The sequence below is a fragment of the Triturus cristatus genome, chromosome 6 (assembly GCF_964204655.1).
Source record: "Triturus cristatus chromosome 6, aTriCri1.1, whole genome shotgun sequence".
NCBI lineage: Eukaryota > Metazoa > Chordata > Amphibia > Caudata > Salamandridae > Triturus > Triturus cristatus.
Genome location: NC_140589.1, coordinates 1827684292 through 1827707140, shown reverse-complemented (window position 1 = coordinate 1827707140; position 22849 = coordinate 1827684292). Strand labels below are relative to the sequence as shown.

General features: G+C 45.8%; 1 protein-coding gene across 7 annotated transcripts in view; it reads right to left on the bottom strand.

Annotated features, from left to right (window-relative positions):
• The window catches only part of DNMT3A (DNA methyltransferase 3 alpha), a 1939932-nt gene extending 1918210 nt beyond the window's left edge, over positions 1 to 21722 (bottom strand). For 3 of the 7 annotated variants that reach the window (XM_085613211.1, XM_085613216.1, XM_085613220.1), the window contains exon 1: positions 21586 to 21722. The gene's annotated coding sequence lies outside the window, so the exon portion shown is untranslated. The remainder of the gene's footprint in view (positions 1 to 21585) is intronic. The other 4 variants (XM_085613214.1, XM_085613218.1, XM_085613212.1 and 1 more) reach the window with 2 other exon arrangements.
• Positions 21723 to 22849: the final 1127 nt, after the last annotated feature.

Here is a 22849-nt window from a genome sequence, read left to right as displayed (position 1 = left end):
CCTCTATTAGGGATACGGGACACCTCATATCCATAATAGAAGGCCTACCATTCAATGAACAAAGAGAAATCCTTGTGACAATGGATATCTAGGCTCTTTATACTAATATGCCACAAACAAAGGCCATTGAAGTTATCAAAGGGATAGTCCAAGGCAAAGGACAGGACCGTAACAACTAATTCCTGCTCCAATATCTAGATATAGTCCTTAACATAAATTTCTTTACATTTGATGGTGTCCTGTACCAACAAACAAAACGTGTCAGCATGGGAGCAGCCTGTGCTCCCAGCATAGCAAATCTCTATATGGGAGAGCTTGAGTCAACCTATATCTACAATGAGCTGGCCCCATTTTTCAGGAATATACGTAGCTGGCATTGTTTTATAGATTACATCTTTTTTATATGGCAAGGAGAGGAACAGAATCTTGAACACTTATTTCAATGGATTAACCTTTGTGACAACAACCTTAGATTTACCCCCGATAGTAGTAAGACTAAAATAGAATCCTTAGATGTCTGGAATGAACATCGGAATCAATGCATCACAGTATCCCTGTACACCAACTGATCGCTAAGAATACTTTGCTTCACTACAGCAGCTTTCATCCGCGCTGCCAGAAACAAGGGATACCATTAGGCCAGTTTCTACGGCTTCGTAGAAACGGTACTAGCCTTGATGACTTCTGCACTCATGCCGAAGTATTGAAACAAAAGCTATCCAAGAGAGGGTATCCCAGAAGGCTAGTAACGCATTTGTTCAAGAGGGCGAAATATTTAACAGGGAAACCATGTTTTCAACTAGAGCTAAGCAGACAGAAGACAAACTTGTTTGTGTCACAACACACTCCAATTTCAATAAAAAAAAAACAGACAAGCAGAAAACTCCCAATGGCACCTTTCGAACCTTAACAAAGATGAATGCAAATTAATGAAACCGGTATTTGCATTCAAGAGAAATAGCAATTTAAGGAACCTCTTAGTCAATGCCAGACCTGCCATACAAGACCAATTCTGCCAGAAGCCTACATGGAGAAAAGGCAGAGTGCGCATGACTGGTTTGGTCAGCCCCAGAGGACCGACCAAACAGTCAGTCATCGCCCTCAGCAGTGGGCAAGCCACTACTCCCCTGCCAGCCCCCAACCAAACTCTTCTGCTTTCTCACAGTGCAAGAAGAAGAAACATAAAATGCTAGTTTTACCCTTTTTATGTTTCTGCTTGCGAGAAAGCAGTGGGGAGACGCTCCTACACCCTAGTGGAGGAGCCACTCCTGGCTGCAGTAGAACACTGGGGAATACACTGACAGGCTGCTGCTGCTTCTGTTGGAAGTACATTTTACACAGTATGTCAGACTTAATCCTCACACGATTGAGGAAGATGGTGGGAATATATAGAAAATGTGCTCTCATTTTAGCCTATAGAGCACCTTACATAACCTTTATGAGAAAAATCATGAAAAAAACAGTACTCTCAAACAATGTTCATCAGATCCCAGCAAAGAATCAGCATTTTTCACTGACTAAAAAAACCTTACAACCCACCATAATTCCTAAAATTGGTATGATACCAGCAACAAATGATGTATATTGTGACTAAATCTGTTATCGCTCTTTATATGTGATCCTGTTTGTGACCCTCAAAAACTGCCATTCACTAAAATTAATTTCAAAAGGGACTTTGTCCCAGTGTGCTGTAATGACTGCCACAACATGTTGTGGCCAGCCAATCAATGAGATTCCCCCTGCCCCACACGTACCCCTTGGAGTCGGGGTCAGCTCACCCTGACCCCTTAAAAAAACATTCATTTCAGGACTCAGGAAACATACCAGAGTCCAGTAATGGCTGCTGTTACAGATTATTCAGCTTGCAGCCAGCCAAACAGGATTGACAAGTACCCTTAAAGTGCCCAAACAGGGCATATCTGGACACCAATTCCAAAATTAAAGAGAGGGGTCCTACTCACCAAAGGGACAGGACACCAGAAAAAGATACTTCTGTCAAAAACAAGATCCCTTTGGGCACCTTTAAAGCATACAGAAACACACTTCTAACATCCACTCACGGCCCAATCATCAACACCGAATAGATATTTTCATTATTTAGATCCATATAAATTCAAGATGTATAAAAAAGGTTAAAAACACATATGCATCATCAATACACATGGATTAAAAACATGTCATACATAAACATTTGGGAGAATGTGTCAAGCAGCAAAGACATCAACAGCCTGATCAATCCAATGAGCACCCCAAATACATAAACAATGAAATTCATAACCCTAGTTCGATATTTAATAACGTTCTTTTCTCCTAATCGAACCTGGTATTACTTGGGTGCGTTTTCAACACAAAGCGACGCGTTTCGGTGGTATAGTGTGATCCACCACCTTCTTCAGGCTTACAAGTACAATTCGGTGTCTCCCACCAACAGTTCAGATATACCTATTTTTTAAACCTATTCATGATCACCCAGAGCGCACCTCTTTATACGCACATTCCTCAAGGTCGGCTGAACTGATTCACACCAAGTAACAAAAAGCACACTTTCTGAATGAAGTTCTAACTTGCTGACAAATCTGGTGTAAATCCGTTCCGCTGTTTTTTCTGTGTGGCTTTCCAAAATGTATATGCAAAATCAATGTTTTGGAACCCTCCCTTTTTCTTGACTCCTGCTTGATGGATTAATACAAACCTTTCCAGGAATGAGCTGAAGTAGATACACATTTTACAAAAGGTTTTGTGAAGATTCATCAAACACACCAACATTATTAGCGAAACAAAGTAGGTTATTCCTATGGAAACTATGCTCTAATTAGAAATAAATAGTAGTAAATGCCACTAAGTAATAGAAAAACAGATACAGATATATAGATGTCTATATTTCTTGCTGTCTCTCTCTTACATACAACTACTATACAGTGGCCGTTACTGTGTAGTTCTAGTTAAGATCGGGTTTCCATAGGAAATTATTTTGTTTGCTAACCGTTACTAATTCGCCGTTTAAAAATCTTCATGGAACTTTAAATAAAATAGGTTTATCTACCTCGGCTCCTTCCTGGAAAGTTTCGAGATGATCTTTTAAGCGGGGTTGAGAAAAACTGAGGTCCCAAAACCCGTTTTCCCAATGTAATTTCCCATAGGAACTTTAGACAATGCTACAGCCAAATTTGGAAGAAAGCAAGAGCTTGATCCAGAAAGCGTGGCTTTTGTGATCGGATGTAAAATCTGTTCAGTAGTTTTAGATATTAAGGTTATAAATGTATATATATATATATATATATATATATATATCATGTTGGGGAGTACCGCAAGCTCAAACAAGCATCGGCATAGCCAATAGGTCTCGCCTTTGGGACCTTATAAGTGCTTAGCCAGAGGTTTTGGCTTGGCATTTGTTTTAAGCTATGTAGTAGAGCAGCGTGGCTGCTGTGCAGCATGTTGAAAATTTATAATAAACAAGAATAGCCACATTCCGAGAGGAGCAAAATAGATCAACCGACGGAGAAGGGAGAGCAGGTCAGAGAAGAGACGGTGACGGGGACACAGAAAGGCAGGTACGGGACAGTGAGAGAGCAAGTGTGACAGTCAGCCACACAGAAAGAGAGGCAACGGGAGAGATATAGAGAAAGGAGATTCGCGCAGAGTCACGTTGAGTGAGAAAAAGACAGATAGTCAGAAGGTAAAGAAGAAACGAGGGGGAGAAAGAAAGAGACAGACAAAGTAGAATGGAAGAGAAAAAGAAAGTGCAGCCGAGATAGAGCACCATACATCCGTGAGGTGAAAGAGGATGGGAAGAACTGAGAGAGACTAAGAAAGTGCAGCGACAGAGGTACAGAAAAAGAAAAGAGACCAAGAGAGTGTCACTGAGATAGAGGAAACAGGTGAATCCGACACAGAAAAAAGGAGTAGAGACGAATGGAGTGAGAAGAGGAGATCAAAACGATGCGGGAAAGTTAAAGAATGACAAATAGAGGTGAAAGTGTGAAGCGGGGGAAGGGGTTGCGATAGGAAGAGACACAGACAAACAGGGAACGAAGGTAGGCACAGACCTGTACAAAGGGAAAGTCAGAGAGCGACGAAGGGAAGGGCATAGAGACACATCCTCTGGAATAAAGCAATAGAGGAAGACCATGAAACAATGACAGAGAGAAGAAAGAGTGTAAGTGAGAAATGGCAGAGGGAAAAAGAGACACTGAGAACGAGAAGTAGATAGTGAGTGCGTGATGAGAGTTAACAAGAGACAGAGCGAATGTAAATAAAGAAACTTTGAGTAAGGGGATGAGCGCTGTCATTTATATAGCGGCCATCACAGAGTTGAAGCTCTATTGACCCGAAATATGCAAACAAATCAACAGTTGAAGACGAAATATGTCCGAGAACAGCCAGGAAGTCACGAAGTCAGAGAAATGGAAAGCGGGACAAACAGATTTCGGAAGATAGAGAGTGAAAAAGTGTAAGAGAGAGAGATAGACAGAAATACATCTAAAGAAACACAGAGAGGCAGGCGCCTTGAAATACTGAGAGAGAAGAACACACACACACACAGGTCAAGAGAGCATCAGAAGGAGTAACAGAAGAGACACGCGGAGAGAAAGAGAAAGAGAAAGAGACAGAGAGAGACAGTGAGAGACAGGGAAAGGCGGGGTTACATTGAAATATATAACGTTAGTAAAGGCAATAAAAGGACAAGCACCTTGGCTAAATTGACGCTCCCGTGGTACGACGGGGGGGGTTGCCCTCCCGGATATTAAACGGTATTACTGGGCCTCCCAGCTAGCTGCGATTAATCATGGCCTTTACGGGCCCGCCCTGAACCCGGCATTTGAAATGGACAAGATGCTCCTGCCCGGTGGCGACTACAATCGAGCGCTCTACTCTGGCGCGCCGGACCCTCGCCTGACGGGACCGACGCGTGTCATGGTGCGTGTATGGCACGCGGCTAACGCAGCTATGGGGTGGAAGGACCGTTTGACCCGGGCGTCACCGCTATATGCGTCTGCGAGGTTGGGCTCCCTGTGGACCTCGAAGGGCTTCGAGAAGTGGGACACGATCGGCATCAGCACAGTGGGAGATCTCTGGACGAGGGGGGGATTTAAAACTTTCGAGACGCTGCAGACGGAGTTTCAGTTGCAAGGCAGTGAGTACTTTCGGTACTTACAAGTCCGCCACGCGCTGGGCTCCGTCTTCCCGGATGTCGCGTCCATTCCGGAGTCTTCCCCCCTGGAGGACAGAGTGCTGGATGGCCATGTCCCAGACAGCACGATCTCCCTTATATATAAAAAACTGATCAACGACCGATCGGGCCTGCTGACTGGCCTCCGCGAGGCCTGGGTTGCCGATGGGCTGGAATTGGACGACGAGGACTGGATTTCCGCGGTGGCCTCTCCGAAGGAGGTGGCCATCCCGGCTCGCCTTCGCTTCGTCCAGCTTAAGATCCTCCACCGGGTTTACGTGACGGGGCCAAGGCTTCTACGTATGGGCTTTGCTGAGGATGGACTGTGTAAGCGTGGCTGTGGTGCTTTGGCAACTTTCTTGCATATTCTGTGGGAATGCCCAAAGGTGGAGCGATTCTGGCGTGGTGTGCACGAGGTCCTGCGAGTGGTTACGCGTGTCGCGCTGTTGCCTGAAGCGAGGAGATGCTTGCTGAATGTGTGGGAGCCAACTGACTACTCGGTTCCGCAGACGCGGTGGGTGACTCTGGGATACATGATAGCTAAGCGTGACATTGCTCAATTGTGGGGATCCCAGAGGCCCCCGGCGGTGTCGGCCTGGAAAGAACACATGGATTGGTGTATGTTTCGTGAAAAGGTGGTGTATGTTGCGAGGGGTAAGCCTGGGGCGTGGGTGAAAATCTGGGGCCCCTGGAACGCCTATCGCGGGGGTATTTGCGAGCCGCCACTGCTGCCGGCTGCCTCACCAGCTCCGTCCCCCTAGCCGACCCCCTCCCCCAGCCACGGGCACGTGGTTCCCCAGTCCCTGATCTGTTCTCATTCCCCTCTTCAGAGTTTGGCGATTGGTTGGGGTCCCCCACTTAAGGAGCGCGTGCTGTCACTTGGGATTGCGGGTTGCCTTGCGGGTGTGGTTTTTTGTGTTGTTGTGTTTTGACAAAAGGAAACCGTATTGTGGGTTTGGAGTTATGTGGCCTGCACTACTGATATCTCCTGATTTACCTTTTTGCACCGCCAAGAGATTTTTCTGTATATACGTCATATGCTTCTGCCACTCTAGCGGCCGGCCAGACGGTTGTAGGCCCATACCTGTAACTATTTGAGATTGCAATAAACGGTTTCAGAAAAAAAAAAAAAAAAAAAAAAGGACAAGCAAACACGTGGATGCAGCATCTGAAAGTCACAAACAGAGTTGCAGAGAGACAGAGAGACAGAGAGACAGAGAGACAGAGAGAGAGAGAGAGAGAGAGAGAGAGAGAGAGAGAGAGAGAGAGAGAGAGAGAGAGAGAGAGAGAGAGAGAGAGAGAGAGAGAGAGAGAGAGAGAGAGAGAGAGAGAGAGAGAGAGAGAGAGAGAGAGAGAGAAAGTGCAAGGATGTCTGAGAGTGACAAAGGGAAGCGAGGGCTGCAGGGGTAGAGAGAGAGTCGGAGAGACGGAGGGAGAGTGAAAGAGCGGCAAAACAAGAGAGAGACGGGCAGAGAGACAGACTAAGAAAGACGTGCACATGGGAGCATCTAAGCAAAGGATGAAAAAAGAGATGGCGGACGAACAAGATGCTCTGAGAGGCAAACAGAAAGAAACCTAAAACAAGAGAGGGCGGATGAACGAGTGGGGCTGAGAGGCAAACAGAAAGAAACCTAAAACAAGCAGCAGCTGTTGTCAAGCTCTCGTGCTTGTGCTGGCATCTGCCTTACGGGAGCGAGCAGCAGCGCGCGGGCCATCTGTTTTCAATTAGCCAAACAGAAAGAAGGCTAAAACAAGCAGCAGCTGTTTTCAATCACTCGTGCTTGTGCTGGAATCCGCTTTACGGGAGCGAGCAGCGGAGCGCGGGCCATCTGTTTTCAATTAGCACGCCCGCCGCTGCTCTCTCCCGCAAGGTGAATGCCAGCACGAGTGCTTGAAAAGAGCTGACCGATTTCTATTGGTCATCTCCTAGAGCAGCACATGCGCGCTGCCTAAGCGAGACCTAAAAATGAGATCTGCATGGCTCTGACCCCATGTTGTAGAAAACACAAAATAGAATTAGGAGGTAGGGTAGGAGTACCCTGATCCCCTGGTCTTTGGCGAGGAAGGGTTCCGCAAAGGATCACATTAAAAGCAAATGTTTCTTTTGCTGCAGAACTGCGATGCTCAGCGTGTCACCCCTAATACTTTTGTTTAAGTATTGTGGAAAAAAGGGGGCTTTGGGGCGTTTCAAGACCATGGGTAATGGGGTGTAGGGTAAAGGGGTGTTGAGTGGAAATGGTCGCCCGCTGGGGTCAGGGCCAAGCCTTAGTCAGGTATGTGACCAACCACACGTGCGCACAGCCAAAGGCCAAGTGTTTCAGTTGGTTGGCATACTGCGGGGTTTGGGTGCAAGGCCTGGCCACCAACCACAGTCTTGGCCATGCACGACCAGGGATTGGCCGCCCACGGGATGTTTGGGCAGGGCTTGTTCTCTAACCAGGCCCAGTGGCCAATCCCATGCCGAGCCATGAGCGGTAGGCCTAGTTGAATATAGAGAAAAAAAATTACTATTACAACAAAAAATAGAAAATCACTGAAAATAAATAAAGGTAAATAAAAGTGATGCTTGCTCATGCCCTCGCCATGCGCTGCTTATGACCTTAGATGATACATCACTCATAACATGTACTTTGAGACATCTGAAAATATATTATTGATAACACTGTGCATGGCGAGGGCATGAGTAACTGTTACATTAGTTAACTTTAACTGGTGAATTTCAGTGGGTTTTAGAGCAGAGCACTGGCGAAATCTCTTGTAAATAAAAAAAATTTAAAAGCTTAAAACAAGCGTAGAGCCCACCATTTGTTTAACTTACCATTGCTTAGCTTGAACGTCACTCTGGTACTCTTGCTTCTTTGTGGTCAGAGTGTCCTCCTCACCTCTGGCTTCCTACTGGGCTTCGAGCACTAAGTCTTTGTCCCTGCCATGGAGTATGGACCAAGTACAGCTTCAGCTTCCTGTGACCAGTGTCCATCCACTCCTGCTGTTGTTCGGTCCCCTCTTCACCACTAGTCCTCATTTAAAATATATGCTATTTTCATCATGCAATTCTGTGCATTTCATAGGGCTTGGCATAATCTATTTGTTGTTCGTGATGATACTTAAAAAGTGTGTAATTTACTAGTCTGCAGGGCCAAACTCATGACCTACAAGTTACACAAACTTCTTGGCAGCAGGTGCTTAACAAAGTAAATTACGATAAAACTGAAGGAGCAGTGCACATGAAAAAGCTCCAGCCCTGACGCTTAGGTGGTGCTGATGGGGTAAGGGATAATATTTTGGGTGGTGTGTAGAGGCAGTGCTGCCTCTTTTCGTGTGCGCCTCATGTGTGGAATACAGAAATCATTCCATTAAATATATGCACCAGAAATTAAAAGCCTTTTCTTTAAATGGTGCACAGCTGGGCGACCTGCTGTGCACCATGGTTTAAAGTTAAAAAAAACAAAAAAAGAACACGATGTGACGCAGCCAGCACTGACCACGTCTTATAGCTTTTTTTTGTATATACTTAAGCCATGTTGCAAAGCAGATTGCGCTGCTGTACAACATGTAAAGAAAAAAAGCGTGACAATGCCAATAGATGTTGCATAGGTGCAACCTATTGGTTTTGCCAGTGCTTGTTTGAGGTGAAAATCATAAGCTTTAACTGACATTTTTTACGTAACTAGAATATATATTCATATTGTCATTTAGTCAACAGGGGGTCTTATGAGGGAAGATTGCCGCGGTGATGGCGTGGTGGGTGACCTGATATAGGCAGGCAGAGTCTCATCCGGAAGCTCAATGGAGGGCCAGGAACTGTCCTTGTAATTCATGCAAGCACTCGAGCCCACTGGAGGGTTAAAATCATGCATTAAATTTGAACTACGAATACCAGCGTGCACTGGGAGTGATAACGATGAAACGGCACACCGGAGGCCCACTAAGGAAATTATAAAGCACACAGGGACTGTAGTTTGGCAAGAAGCTTTTCGAACGCTCGCATTTGGCCCAAGAGGAAGGAGAGAGAATAGGACCCATGACAGGATGTTAAGCTGCCTGCCTTGTCCAAATAAAGGAGTTTCCTTACCTACCTGTGAGTGCGGCTTCAATTGCTGCGCAATTTTGGATGAAACAAACAACCCCTCTCCCCCCCCCCCCCCCCCCCTTTCATACCTCAACTTCCAGTGAGGGTCACATTCCAACCGATTCTGTTCCGTTTTTTATTATACTAATAGTAAAAAATATTTACTATTTGTGTAATAAAAACTATGAAAAAAGCAAGGAGATTGGAAACCAAACCAACGTCCAGAAGGATGAGTTGCCCATTTTCCGACCACTGATTTTCCCACCTTTGAGACCAGGGGTCGCAAATGGAGTGCCAGATGTAGCAAGAGGCAAGGTAGGGGTCACAGCTGCACAAATGACGTTCATGGCCCTAAGGTAACAATAACTCGCGCCTTCCCCATGCACTGCTAATTACCCAACTTATTAAGTTGCTCATGACATGTTCTACATCATTGATAACATCACTGAACATTTGAAATAACATAATTGATGAAAAGACTGAGCATGGTGGGGGTGAGAGTTATAGTTACAATAGGGCACGAGTTATAGTTAGTAGAGATAACTATAACTGGTGAATTTTGAGGGTTTTTGAGTTTAAACCGTTACGTTGACACTGAAATTTTCACCTAACTAAAACTTCACTTTAGACTGTTTTTTTCAGATATAGATAGAGATATATAATTGATCTGTCTGGTCATGGTGAGGGAGGAGTTGAATATGATGCTGAGGTTTCGGGCATGGTCCGTGAGAGTGGGGGAGTTTCCGAGGGCGATGGGCCACCAGTTGATGTCACATGCTGAGGAGGTGGATCCAAGGACTTCTGTCTTCTCCGAGTTGAACTTTAGGCAGCTGCTGCTCATCCAGGATGCGACATCTTTCTTACCTTCCTGGAAGCAGAGTCTGGTGGTGTGGGGATCCTTTGTGAGGGAGAGGATGGGCTGGGTGTCGTCAGCATAGGATATTATGCTGAATACATGCTGTCCGACGATGGTGGCAAGGGGGGCCATGTAGATGTTGAAGAGCGAGGGGCTGAGCGATGATCCTTTGGGTACTCCACAGTTGATCTCTGTGTGTTCAGAGAGGAAGGCCGGGAGTCTGATTCTTTGGGTTCTGCAGGTTCGGAAGGAGCAGAGCCAGTCGAGGGCGGTTCCCTGTATGCCGGCGTCGCAGAGTCTGGCGGTGAGAGTGCGGTTGGAGATGGTGTCGAAGGCAGCAGAGAGATCTAGTAGGATGAGGGCCGCGGTGTGGCCTTGGTCGAGGAGTGTGGATGTCGTCTGTGGCAGCGAGGAGGGCGGTCTCAGTCCTGTCGTTGTTGCAGAATCCGGATTGAGAAGGGTCGAGGAGTTCGTTAGCTGGACGTTGACGATCTTCTCTGTGACTTTGGCCGCGAAGGGGAGGAGAGAGATGGGTCGGTAGTTTATGAGGTCCGTCGGGTCTGCAGAGGGCTTCTTGAGGAGGGGCTTGACTTCTGAGCGTTTCCAGTCGTCGGGGAAAGTGCCAGATTTGAAAGGGGCATTGATAGTGCGTCGTAGCCCGGGGTCTATGGCGGCTCTGTGGAAGATGTGCAGCGGGCAGGGGTACATGGGAGCTCCCGAGTGAATGCTTTTCATGGGCGTAGTGGTGACTTCGTGGTGACCTGGGTCCAGGCAGATAAGGTAGGCTGGCTGTCGTTGCTGGAGGAACGAGTGGTTTTGGTGTCTGTTCACTGAAGTTGTCGTAGAGGGACTTGATTTTCAGATGGAAGTAGGAGGCGAGTTTGTTGAGGAGGTCCTGGGAGGGTGTTACGTCCGTGGCTTTGCTGGGGGTTTGGAGGCAACAAACTGACAAATGTGTTTTGACCCCTTGGCCTTCGTCAATGTCAGTGGATTATCGTGAATGTTCCCCTTCAACAAATTAATTAGGGTGTAGAGTCCTAATGAAATATGTACTGTTGGAGGAGTTTTGGCAACAATTGGATCTAATCAGCAATGAAATTAGGTAGAGTGATTATTTAGCTAATCTGGAGTACAAATGTATATAGTCACAAGCTTAAAGAACATTTTGCGGGTAATATGTATGAATTTAAAAACACATTTCTAGTCAATCTTATTAATTCTTTATCAGTAATGGTTGAGACTTATGAATTTACATGTTTTTTTCACAATTTCTAATGAAGCACTAGTTCAAAGGGTTTATCTCCAATGAATTATAATTGGAAATCACTTTGATACATGTATGACAGAAATCACGAATTTGATCGTTATAAAATGGCCACCAAAGTTACCATAAGAATAATGGCATTTATGTGCGGAGTCCTTTCTCGATATTGCGAGCAAGCCAAAGTCCAATCAATTCAGTTTGTGGTTATAAGGGGATCATTCACGATAATTCACTGACAAAGGCCAGGGGGCCGAAATGCGTTTGTCAGTTTATTGCATCAATGGTTGCATAACGAATAAAGTGACTAATCAATTTTTAACATCTGGAGCGCTCAGTGCTTTACTTGTGGACGTTGCAGTGTTGGCGCAAGTCAGTCCTCGCGAGCTGAGGCACCCGCTTTGATGAGAGCAGCGGCCGCAACGGAAAATACTGTGGAATATATGAAAAAATATATATATTTATTTTCACTGAAAAAACCATAGGTTTCAGGGGCGTTATAGTTAGCTGGACATTTCCCTCGTACAAACCCATTGAAATTCCCCCCGTTATAATTAGTTCAGCTAACTATAACTCACGCCCCCGCAATGCACTGTTGATGACGTCACATATTACATCACTCATGACATGGTCAGTGACATCACTGATGACATCTCAAATGACCTCACTGATGACATCACTGATGACGTCATCCAGCGACTGTGTGTTTCTGTAAAGTTTAATTTTGTTTTATATATATTCCAAGCTGTATTGGGTAATGAGTGGGTGTATAAGTGTCTGTATGGAGGATTTAGTAGGTGCGTTACTGACTGTATAAGTGAGTGATTAAACGTATCTTACTGAATGCATGGGTTAGTGACTAAACTGAGTGAATGTCTGTATGCGTCTGTCTGTTGTTGTGTAAGCGGCTGCATGGGTTTGTGAATAGCTATATGAGTGTCTATATGAGTTATTTTGTGGTTGTCTGAGTATCTGTATGGGTGCCTGAGTGTTTGTGTGGGTTGGATGTGTGTGACTCTGTGCATAGATGTGTGAGTGGGTGATTCACTGGGTGCATGGTTTCAAGACTTTGTCTGTGATGTACTGTATGGGTGGGTGAATATGTGTATGGTTGTGTTAGTGAGTGAATATATATTTCATTAGTACATGTGCGATTTAGTACATATGTGAATGGCAGTATATATGTATGTTGGAGTACAGAAATGACTAAGTGAGAGTGTGTGATCGTGTGAGTGGCTGTATGGATGAGTGTGTGGTTGTATCATTAATTCTATAAGAGCATAAGAATGTGCTAGTATTTGTATGAGTAATTGAGCTAGTGTGTGTAACTGTATAGGTGAGTAAATGGCAGTGTGATTAATTATTTGCATGACTGAGTACGTGTGTGAGTACCTCTATGGATGAGTAGGAGTGTGTGAGTGTCTATATAGGTGTATGAGTACATATGATAGTCCTGTACTGAGTGACCATAAGTATGAGTGACTGTACGGGCGAGTGTGTGGATGGGTGTGTAGACCTAATACTCTGTGATGGGGTATGTACTTATTGGTATTGGAGTATCTATGGTTTTGAGAGTGGCAGTATGTAATTTAGAGTGGGTGTATCAAAGGTTATATTAGATTATGAGAAGCTGCATCAAATGATCACATGGATGACATCATCAGTGATGTCATCAGTGATGTCACTGACCAGGTCATGAGTGATGTAATAGGTGACGTCATCAGCAGTGCATTGCGGGGGCGCGAGTTATAGTTAGCTGAACTAACTATAACGGGGGAATTTCAATGGTTTTGTACGAGGGAAATATCCAGCTAACTATAACGCCCCTGAAACCTATGTTTTTTTCAGTGAATTTCTAAGGTTTTTTAAATGCTAATTCCTATCTATAACTTATCTCTAAACCTATGATGTTTAATGATTTTCATAGGATTTCTAAATCCTTATATTTCAGTGTATCAATTCCTCTAATTATTTTTTTTATATTGTTTTTCACCATTTTTATAAGTTTTTTTTCACTTAATTCTTTTAAAAATAAAAAAATATTTGTTTATAATGAATTTTTTGTTAAAAAAAATGTGTAATTTTTTTTAAATTATTTTTTAAACTATATTTTTAATAGTTTGTTATTTTTTTTTTTACACTTTTTTGGGATTCGCGCACCCTATGCGCACCCTTCTGGATCCCTGCGCGGAACATCGTCGCCATTTTACGATTGTAGTGTAGGATCCGCGTACGGTATGCATTGGGTACGTATTTTCATGCGCGATTGCTATGCGACCGGTACGCGACGCCAAGCCCATACGCGACACGTACGAAGTACGATACACGACGCTCGCGCGCCTCCGCGTGATGTCATATACGTACTCGACGCGGTGGATGCGTTAGGAACCGCGCACCCTACGTGAGAGAAATCATGCACCCAACGCGTTGGGATGTGCGACTCCTAATTTTACCGTAAAATATATATATATTTTTTTTAAATCGGCCCTATCACTAATTTTTATTATCCCCGGGGACCCCATCCCCCGGGGCTTATAAAAACACGTTGGGGACCGTGGGGGGAGCCCCAACGCCCCGACGGTCCCAGCCGGCTCCCCGCATCCTTCGGGAGCCGGCATTGCTTTTCCACATGGGGAGCTGCTGACATGCAGCTCCCCATGTGGAAAAGCAATATGGTTTGGATTTTCAAAGAGAGCAGGTTTCCCTGCTCTCTTTCAAAATCCAAACGAAGATTGCTATGGGAGGGCGGGAGACTCCCGCCCTCTCATAGCAAACAACAGCGTCCTGGGGGTGGACACTGTAGGAGCCGCCCTGGGGGGTGGCGGTCCCCAGGGCCCTCGAACGCTCCAGGAGGGGGGCCATGCAGCCCACCTCCCTCAATAAATAAAGCCCCGGGGGTGGTGGTCCCCGGGGCTTGGGGCGGCCGTTCAGCCCCCCCACCCTATTTATTTTCGAGCCCCGGGGGGTAGCGGTCCCCGGGGCTGGGGTGGCCCCCCCTTTTAATTTTTTACGTATTTTGCCCCCGGGATTTGGCACCCCGGGGGCTAATTATTAAGGAAGCGCAAAAGCCCGCGCTTCTTTTTTTTTTTTTTTTTTTTTTTCACGGCCGGATCCGCGCACCCTGCGCGCATTTTGCTGTTTTTAAAACAAAAGGAGCCCTGGGAGTCTTTCTGGGACCCCCTAAGCAACACTAGAGGGTCAGAGTATTTCTACCCTGCCCCCTTTACATCTTTCACACACTTATTTTCCCTACTTCTTCAGCCTCGCTTCTACCGAGGCACAAAATGGCTGCCAACAGTTCCTGGTTTCGAATGTTGACAGACACTTGACAGCCAATTAGCTTTCAGCGCTTGAACGGGAGGGTGCGCGCACGGTTCGCACAGGGTGCGCGGATCCTCCGAGGACATAGATATATATGTACTTTTAACTCTAATTTTCTCAGGAACTACTGAACGGATTTACACTATTTAAGCAAAAGGCACGAGTCTGAACAGAGGACTATCTTTTTGCCAAATTTGGTGTAATTCCGTTCAGCAGTTCAGGCTGTAGCTGTGTCAAAAGGTCCTATGGGAAATTGCATGGGGAAAACGCGTTTTGGGATCCCCCTTTTTTCTTGGCCCGCGCTTGACGAATCACCCCGAAACTTTCAGGATAGGAGCGGACCGGAGCTGGCCAAAAGTTTGAAACATTTCACGAAGATTCGCCAACCGGCGCCAGACTTATTGGAAATAGAATGTTGCGGATTTCCTATGGAAAATAGGTCCTAACTAGAACTACCTACTGGCGACCGCCAGTAGGTAATATATATGTAAAGAAACGAAGGATGCCAACGATTGGACCGCACACCAAGGTAGGTTGAGCATAATTTTAATGCCGGTGGTAGCGTGAACACAAGGAAGTCAGGAAACATTTGCAGAAGCTGCCTTACGCATTTCGGGCTGGACGCCCTTGCTCACAGGTCTTCAGGCTAACAGTCAAACAGTCACATGGCCCCTTTTAAACACAGAAAGGTCCGCCCCAAAGGATCCTCAAGTGAAGTGTATTATGGGCTTTGTAGTGCTGCACAATTCCACCCAAGTGGGTCTGACTGCAAACCACGCTACCACCCCCATTAAAATTGTGCTCAACCTACCTTGGTGAGCGGTCCAATCGTTGGCATCCTTCGTTTCTTATATATATATATATATATATATATATATATACACATACATATACATACACACACACACACACACACACACACACACACACAGTATACTGTTTACATTGGATCCATCAAGCATGTTCGTTCAGATATACGTCCATGTTACTATGACCCATTATCCTGAATAACTTTGTATTACACATGGAAATATTTAATGCACTAGCACTTTATATTCAGTGTCCACTGAGTCTTATCCACATGTATAACTTAAACAGTAGTTTTTGTGAGTATTAACTGTACAGGCCAATGGCAATATCCATATGAGCATCATCAAAATACAGTAGTAAATAATTTAACCCCTTCGGTGCTCATGGCGGAACGGTTCCGTCATGAGCGTCGGTTGAGCTGTGCTCATGACGGAACCGTTCCGTCATGACCACGCCCGCGCAAGCAACGGTCAGCACCGCGGGGGAATCCGCGCCGCATGGAAGGGGTTAAAGCATATAGGGTGGTCTGCCACAGCCTCCAAAATGAATTCACATTGTTTTTATTATCCATATCCGATTAGGATTTTAATAGCGGATATAGGAAGGCGTAATAGCCAATTTTTAAAAAACCCACATGAGCATGTAACTGGTGTTTACATGCACATCAGTTTGTCATGGAAACAATTATAATTTCAAATTCCGGTGAGTTTTTGTAATGTTCTCGGTTTTTAGGCAGTAATGACAAAATGTTTATCCTTTTTACATTCATTAATTTGGAAATCTCATTCAAATACTCCGGAATCTGCAGGTATTCAAGTATGTAAGGAAATACTTATATGTTTATTTAATTCTGAATGAAACCTTACGTATGCAGCATTGTCAATTCACGTACCGTCCTGCATATAAATAGTTAAAGTGGTTTAGCCCCATGACATCATGAAACGCGTCATGCTGACTGCAATGCAGTAAAGCACTTTGTGGTCAGTACCTGGTATGTTCCAAGGATTTGGGATATATATATATCCTACTGGTGGTCACCGGTAGGCAGTTATAGTTAAGATTTAGTTTCCATAGGAAGAGCATTTTTTTGAATTGCCAATAATGTTGGCGTCGCGAAAGTTACAAAACTAGTTCAACGCACATTTCAGCTACTGTCTTGAAAGTTTCGGGGTGATCCTTCAAGCAGGGGCCAAGAAAAAGGGGGGTCCCAAAACGTGTTTTCCCCATGTTAATCTCCATAGGAACTTTGAACGTGGCTACAGTCCGAAATGATGAACAAAAGTACACCAACTTTGGCAGAAACGTAGATGTTAGTGATTTGGTGTAAATCCGTTCAGTATTTTTTGAAATATTAAAGAAAATTCAAATTTTGATATATAGGGACGTGGAGGATCTGTGACCCTCTCAATCTTGTCCTCAGATCTGAGAGGCTGCCAACACTTCAAACCAGAAAGTATTGACAGTCATCTTGCAACAGAAAAAAAAAAACATTTTTAAAAAAAAAAGAACAAAAAGGGGTCAGGGAAGAAACACCCTGTTCCCCTAGGCCTCTTGGGGGTGGGGGAGGAGGATCTGTGAATCTGGCCGGAAAAAAAGAAAACAACGAAATGAGGACTCCCGTGCTTCATTTCTAATCAGCCCCCGGGTGGGCCACTTCCCGGGGGCATTTTTAAAAAAGGAGGGTGAAGTGCATGTCCTCCCCCTCCTAGGGCTTATTGATGCCCCAGGGAACACCACCTCCCCGGGGTTTGGTTAATAAAAAACGCGGGGGAGGCCCGTATGAACTCCTTCGCTGCCCAAGAGACCACCATCTTCCTGGGGCTTATTCGTTTATCAATGGGGGGGGGGCATCTTAGACCCCCCCAGCCCCAGGGACCACCACCTCCCCAAGGCTTTTTGTTTATAAAGAATGCAGGGGCCACATGGACCCCACCGCACAGCTTCGGGAGCCGCCACCTTCCTTGGGGCTTTTGACAAATTGAATATGGTGGAGCTTCCGCATCCCCAGGGACCACCGCCTCCCCGGGGAAAATTCAAAGAAAGGAGGGGGACACACAGCACCCCTCCTGGAGTCATACATGTCCAGGGGTGCCCACCCCCAGGACATAGCTGTTTGCTATGGCTTGGTGGGAGCATTACCGCTACTGCCAAGCCATAGCAAACTGTGCTCCGATTTCAGGAAGCAAGAGCATTGAGAATGCTCTTGTTTGTTGAAAGCGGAGCACAATTGCTTTTACAGAGAGGGAGCTGCATGTTTGCCGCTTCCTCTATGTAAAAGCAATGCCGGTTCCCATAGGAGGCGGGGAGCAAGCAGGAACCGCGGGGGCCTTGATGCTCCCCCCATGGTCCCTAACAGAGTGGGTGCCCTGGGTGGGACCAGGGCACCCACAATTGAGGCCAGGCCCCAGGGGGATGTGGTCGCTGGAGACTAAATAGGCTCTGGAGTGGGGGGGGGGGGGGGAGGGGGGGCAGTCGACCCCCTCCCTTTAATTTACTTTTTTTTTTATTTAAAAAAAATAAAGGTTGGGCCCCAGGGCCGAAAACAACCCAGGGAAGGGTGCTCTCCTAGTAAACAACTGACCAGCAACTCGCCGGAGGCCACGACCCCTTTCCCCACCACTCTGCAAACACGTTTCCTGGTGCACTGCACTGCTGATTTGGGGATGAAGTCTCCTTAGCTGCAGAGGATCCTTGGGGGCCAACATGCCCTCCTGTTACCTCCAGTAAGTCCCACACAGTGCGATTGCTGAGAGGTCTTTGGAGGCCGTAGTCCCTTTCCCCACCACTCTGCAAACGTACCTGCTGGTGCACTACTGGTTGGGGGATGAAGTCCTCTTGGATGCTGATGGTTCTTGGGAGCCAAGAAGCCCTCCTGTTACCTCCCGTACTTCCCACAGAGCAGGATTCCTGAGAGCTGGTAGGAGGCCTCACCCTCTTTCTCCACCACTCTGCAAACATGACTACTTTTTTTTTTTTAAAACATGGAAATTCACTGAAAAAGCAAAGGTTACAGGGACGTTATAGTTAGGCTCAGATTTCACTTGTACAAAACTAGTGAAATTCGGCAGTTATTGTTACATGAGCGAAGTATAACTTACGGCCCCACAATGCACTGCTTATGACCTCACATATTACATCACTCATGACATGGTCAGTGACATCACTGATGACATCTCAAATGATATCACTGATGACATCAGCCACACAACCACTCACATCCCCATACAACCTCTTGTACACCCACTCACATACCCGCAGAACCACTCGCATACTCATTCACACATCTATACCAGTGCTCACACACCCACTCACTCCTGCATAGAGCCACTCATACACCCACTCACAAAATCATTCACTCACCCATACAACCAGTCACTCACCCAAACCAGTAACATAACCATACACTCACCCATAGAGCTACTCACACACCCACGTATCTACCTACAGTCACTCACACACCCACTCCCACTCACTCAGCCTCTCAACACAGCCACTCACTCGCCCATACACGCCCTCACCCACTCATTCACATACCCACAAAATACTTACATATACATTCACACATACATACAAGCACTTACACATCTGCTTACTCACCCATACAGGCATTCACACAGACACTTACTCTCCAATATAGCCACTAACACACCAATTCACATAAGCAAACACCCTATCACTCACCCATACAGCAACTTTCCCCCCCGTCACTCACACAGCTATTCAGACACCCACTCACTCACCCATACAGCCACTTACACACCCACTCACTCACCGATACAGCCACTCACACAGCATCTCAATCACCCACACAGCTACTTACACACCCATTTATACACCCATACAGCCACTCACGCACAAGGATAAATGCTTCACACAGCCACTCACATAATATATATTAGAAGTACTGTCACTCATTAGTAGTACACATAGTATACTAATTTAACTTTTGAAGTACCTTACTATAAATATTTAACAATCATAAACTCTTTCAAAATACACTCACTGGATGATGTAATCAGTGACGTCATTTGAGATGTCATCAGTGTGATAGAACCAACATTTTCATCATTATCTTCATTCTTATTATCGTTAATGCAACTAACAATTCTCTTACTGTTTTTGTTGATTCTTCTTCTACAAGCTTTAGTGAAATGACCAAATACCCCACAGTAACTGCATTTAGATTTTGAGGCTGGACACCACTTGTCTCTAGCAGTGTGACCCTTATATCCACATCTATAACAAGTTGGTCTAGTGTCTTCATAATCACTTTTGTTGTGACTAATACTTTTCTTATTAACATCTTTGTAACTATTTTTTCTACGCTTTTGTTACTGGTTTTGCTGTTAGATATTTTGCTTACAACGCTATTATCCTCATTTTTCTTTAAAGCCATTTCTGCACACCTTTTTGACATTTCACCTTTTTTGACAATATCAATGATTTCATTTAAGGGAGAATCCCTGCAGACAAATAGTTTTTCTTGTATAGCACTGTTATTAGAATGCATTACTAGTTGATCCCTAATGAAACTGTCATGTAAATTCTCAAATTGACAATTAAAGGAAAGTTTTTTCAATGCAGAAACAAAAAAATGAATCTGTACACGCGTGGGTTCGGATCCCATCCTCGTCGCCAATTTGTAGTAACTATTCAAGAAGAGATTAGTGTGAAAGGTAGTTTATTGGAGTAAGCAGGTACATCCTTTCCTGACAGCTTTTCTCTGTAACTGCATGTCTCACACAACAATCTAGAACCTTGATGAGTATCTGGTAACAGTAACTATGGTAATGTCAAGGTGATGACCAAGATACCACAATCAGTGATCTCACTGACCACTGAGTGATTTAATATGAGGGCATAAGCAGTTCATTGCACGGGTGTAAATTATTCTTAGCTCAGGTAACTATGACTGCTGAATTTCACTGGTTTTGTACGAGTGAAATCTGAGCTGAACTATAACATCCTTGCAACCTTTGGGTTTTTCAGTGTATATTTCTTTTTTCCTGAAAAGGCCAAAAGTTAAATTGTGCTTGTGTGTATAGCCATATCCATACGGGCAGTGGACCAGACAGGACCCAGAAAGGCCACATTCACAAGGACACAGGCACTTACTGGACAAAAGGTCTCCTGTGAGGACACAGGCCACCCTCACATCAGGATACAGGCACTGATAGAGCATGAACCACTGAGTCAGGACACATGTACATGGCGTCTGTGACCCCATCTGTCAAGCCGCAGGCACATACGTGCCAACTTCCGTCCTGTCCAGACACAAGGCACCCTTAAATCAGAACAAAGTAATTACAGTCTAGCACCACAGACAAGCGCACCTACAGCCCATGACCTCTTCCATCAGGACACTACCTTCCCACAGGAACCACAACCTTCCTTCAGGTCACAGGCGCAGACGGTTCCTCCCGCTCACCCTCGGGGCACGGGTTCGTGCACCTGGCTCCTACATATTTAGGCCTATGTCTTTCCACGGCATGGAGACAAATGTCATGAAAAAAACCGTCAAATGAGGCGGGTGATCTGACAGCGCCAAAGCCCCCGGGGCGCGAGAGAAGTGACAGATCCGGACACAGCCAACTCCTACCTGTGCGGATACAGACAGGAGTGTGTCTGGGCAGGAGGGGGCGCTGCACCTGCGGGGGTGGAGGGGGGGAGGAGAGGGGGGGCAGAGTCTATTCCTCACCTAGAGAATAAAGCGGCTGTCAGCACCTGTGAAACAGAAAAACCCTGGCGCCCCCAGATTTAGAGGATGGACGCTACCAGCGGCCAAGGGAGAACGGTAAGGACTCTACCACCTCTGCACATTGGGGTGGTGATAGGGACACTCACCTGAGGAGGTACCAATCACACCTGGCAGGGGTGAATATGTTAACTTTATTCACCCCGCAGCGGGAGACTAGACAGGCTGACGGGGGTAGATAGCTATGTATTTTACTATGCGTGCAGCTCCGAATTTAAAACGCATCCTGTGCAGAGACTGACAAGCAGCCTGTGCCGGGTGCAGGCATGGATTCCCCCCCCCCGGACAGGTGACACCACCCCCCTGCTCCGTCCTTCTGCTCCCAAGGTCTGCCGCTCACCTGGTGCCGGCTCCGGGCTCCGCTGCTCCCGCTTCGTTCCCCTTTCCTACCCAGCTTTCTCCCGGGCCGGTGCGGCCTCCCGTCCTTCAGCAGCGGCTCCCTCTGCACTGCGCTCCGGCGCCGGGGACAGGCCGCGGGGTCCGAGCGCCGCCTGCTGCCACCGACGGAACAGATAGGCCGCCGCTCGGTCTTAGCGCCGCCGGATGCCGTTCACAGGGGAGACTAGGACGAGGAAGATCCCCGCTCGGTCCTAGCGCCGCCGGATGTAGGCCTGGGAACCACAGACCGAGGCGCTGTCTTATTTCCGCCCGCTGCACAGACAACATCCAGGAGCCACGCACAGTGGTGTCGGTGATCCCCCTACAGGTGCAGCAGAAAATATTTATTATATTGTGATATTTATATGGTACTTACCTGCATGGGGCGCTGAAGTGCTTGCCTGTGGCCCGCTAGCCTGGAGTGTGGCTGGAAAGGTGCTTTTTTGTTTTCATCATGATAGGTCTCTAAACGCTGCTGCTAAGTCAGTATGACATTCTTCTTTCTCTAGCAGAACGTCAACATTTTCCTTGAATCATACATATATAAGTAGCTGCTCCATTCCAAAGTTTTTTTTTTTTTTTTTATAGTTTAAAGACCATCCATGCAAAAATTTTAGAAAAGGAAAGAGGGAGATTCTCAAAGAATGAATTGGCAGAATGTATTTCCCCTAGTGACTTCTTTTGAAGGAAAGGCAATTTCAGCAAAATATAGCTATTTTATCTACAGAAATCCGGAATCTCCCGACGGAATTGGGTCTATTAGCATGTATGAAAGACTATGGGCATGAGTATGAGCTAAGGTGTTATTTATTGCCCCTGATAAATAACGATACTATGGGGTTCTTTATTTATTGGGTCCCATAAATGCCCCCTATTACGAGTTCATGGGAAATAACATGCAGATTTTGGTGTTTTAACACACCAAAATCCACATAATATAGTAAATACCGTATGATTCCCCCTGTTAAACTTGAGCAGGTTTGACCTGCCAAAATGTAACAAAGGATAATTATCAGATGCGTTAAATACCTTCAAACTCGTAATTCCGACCCATGCGTAAACAGAAATTTTGTATGGGTCGGAATATTACGAGGATCTGGTAATCAGGCCCACTAAATTCCAGAATACAGAGAATAAACCCGGAATGACGCATGAACTTGGAAAGCTTGAAAGTTCCTAAAATTCTCCTTTGCTAGTATTTCTGACAGTGGTGGCTATTAGTCTGT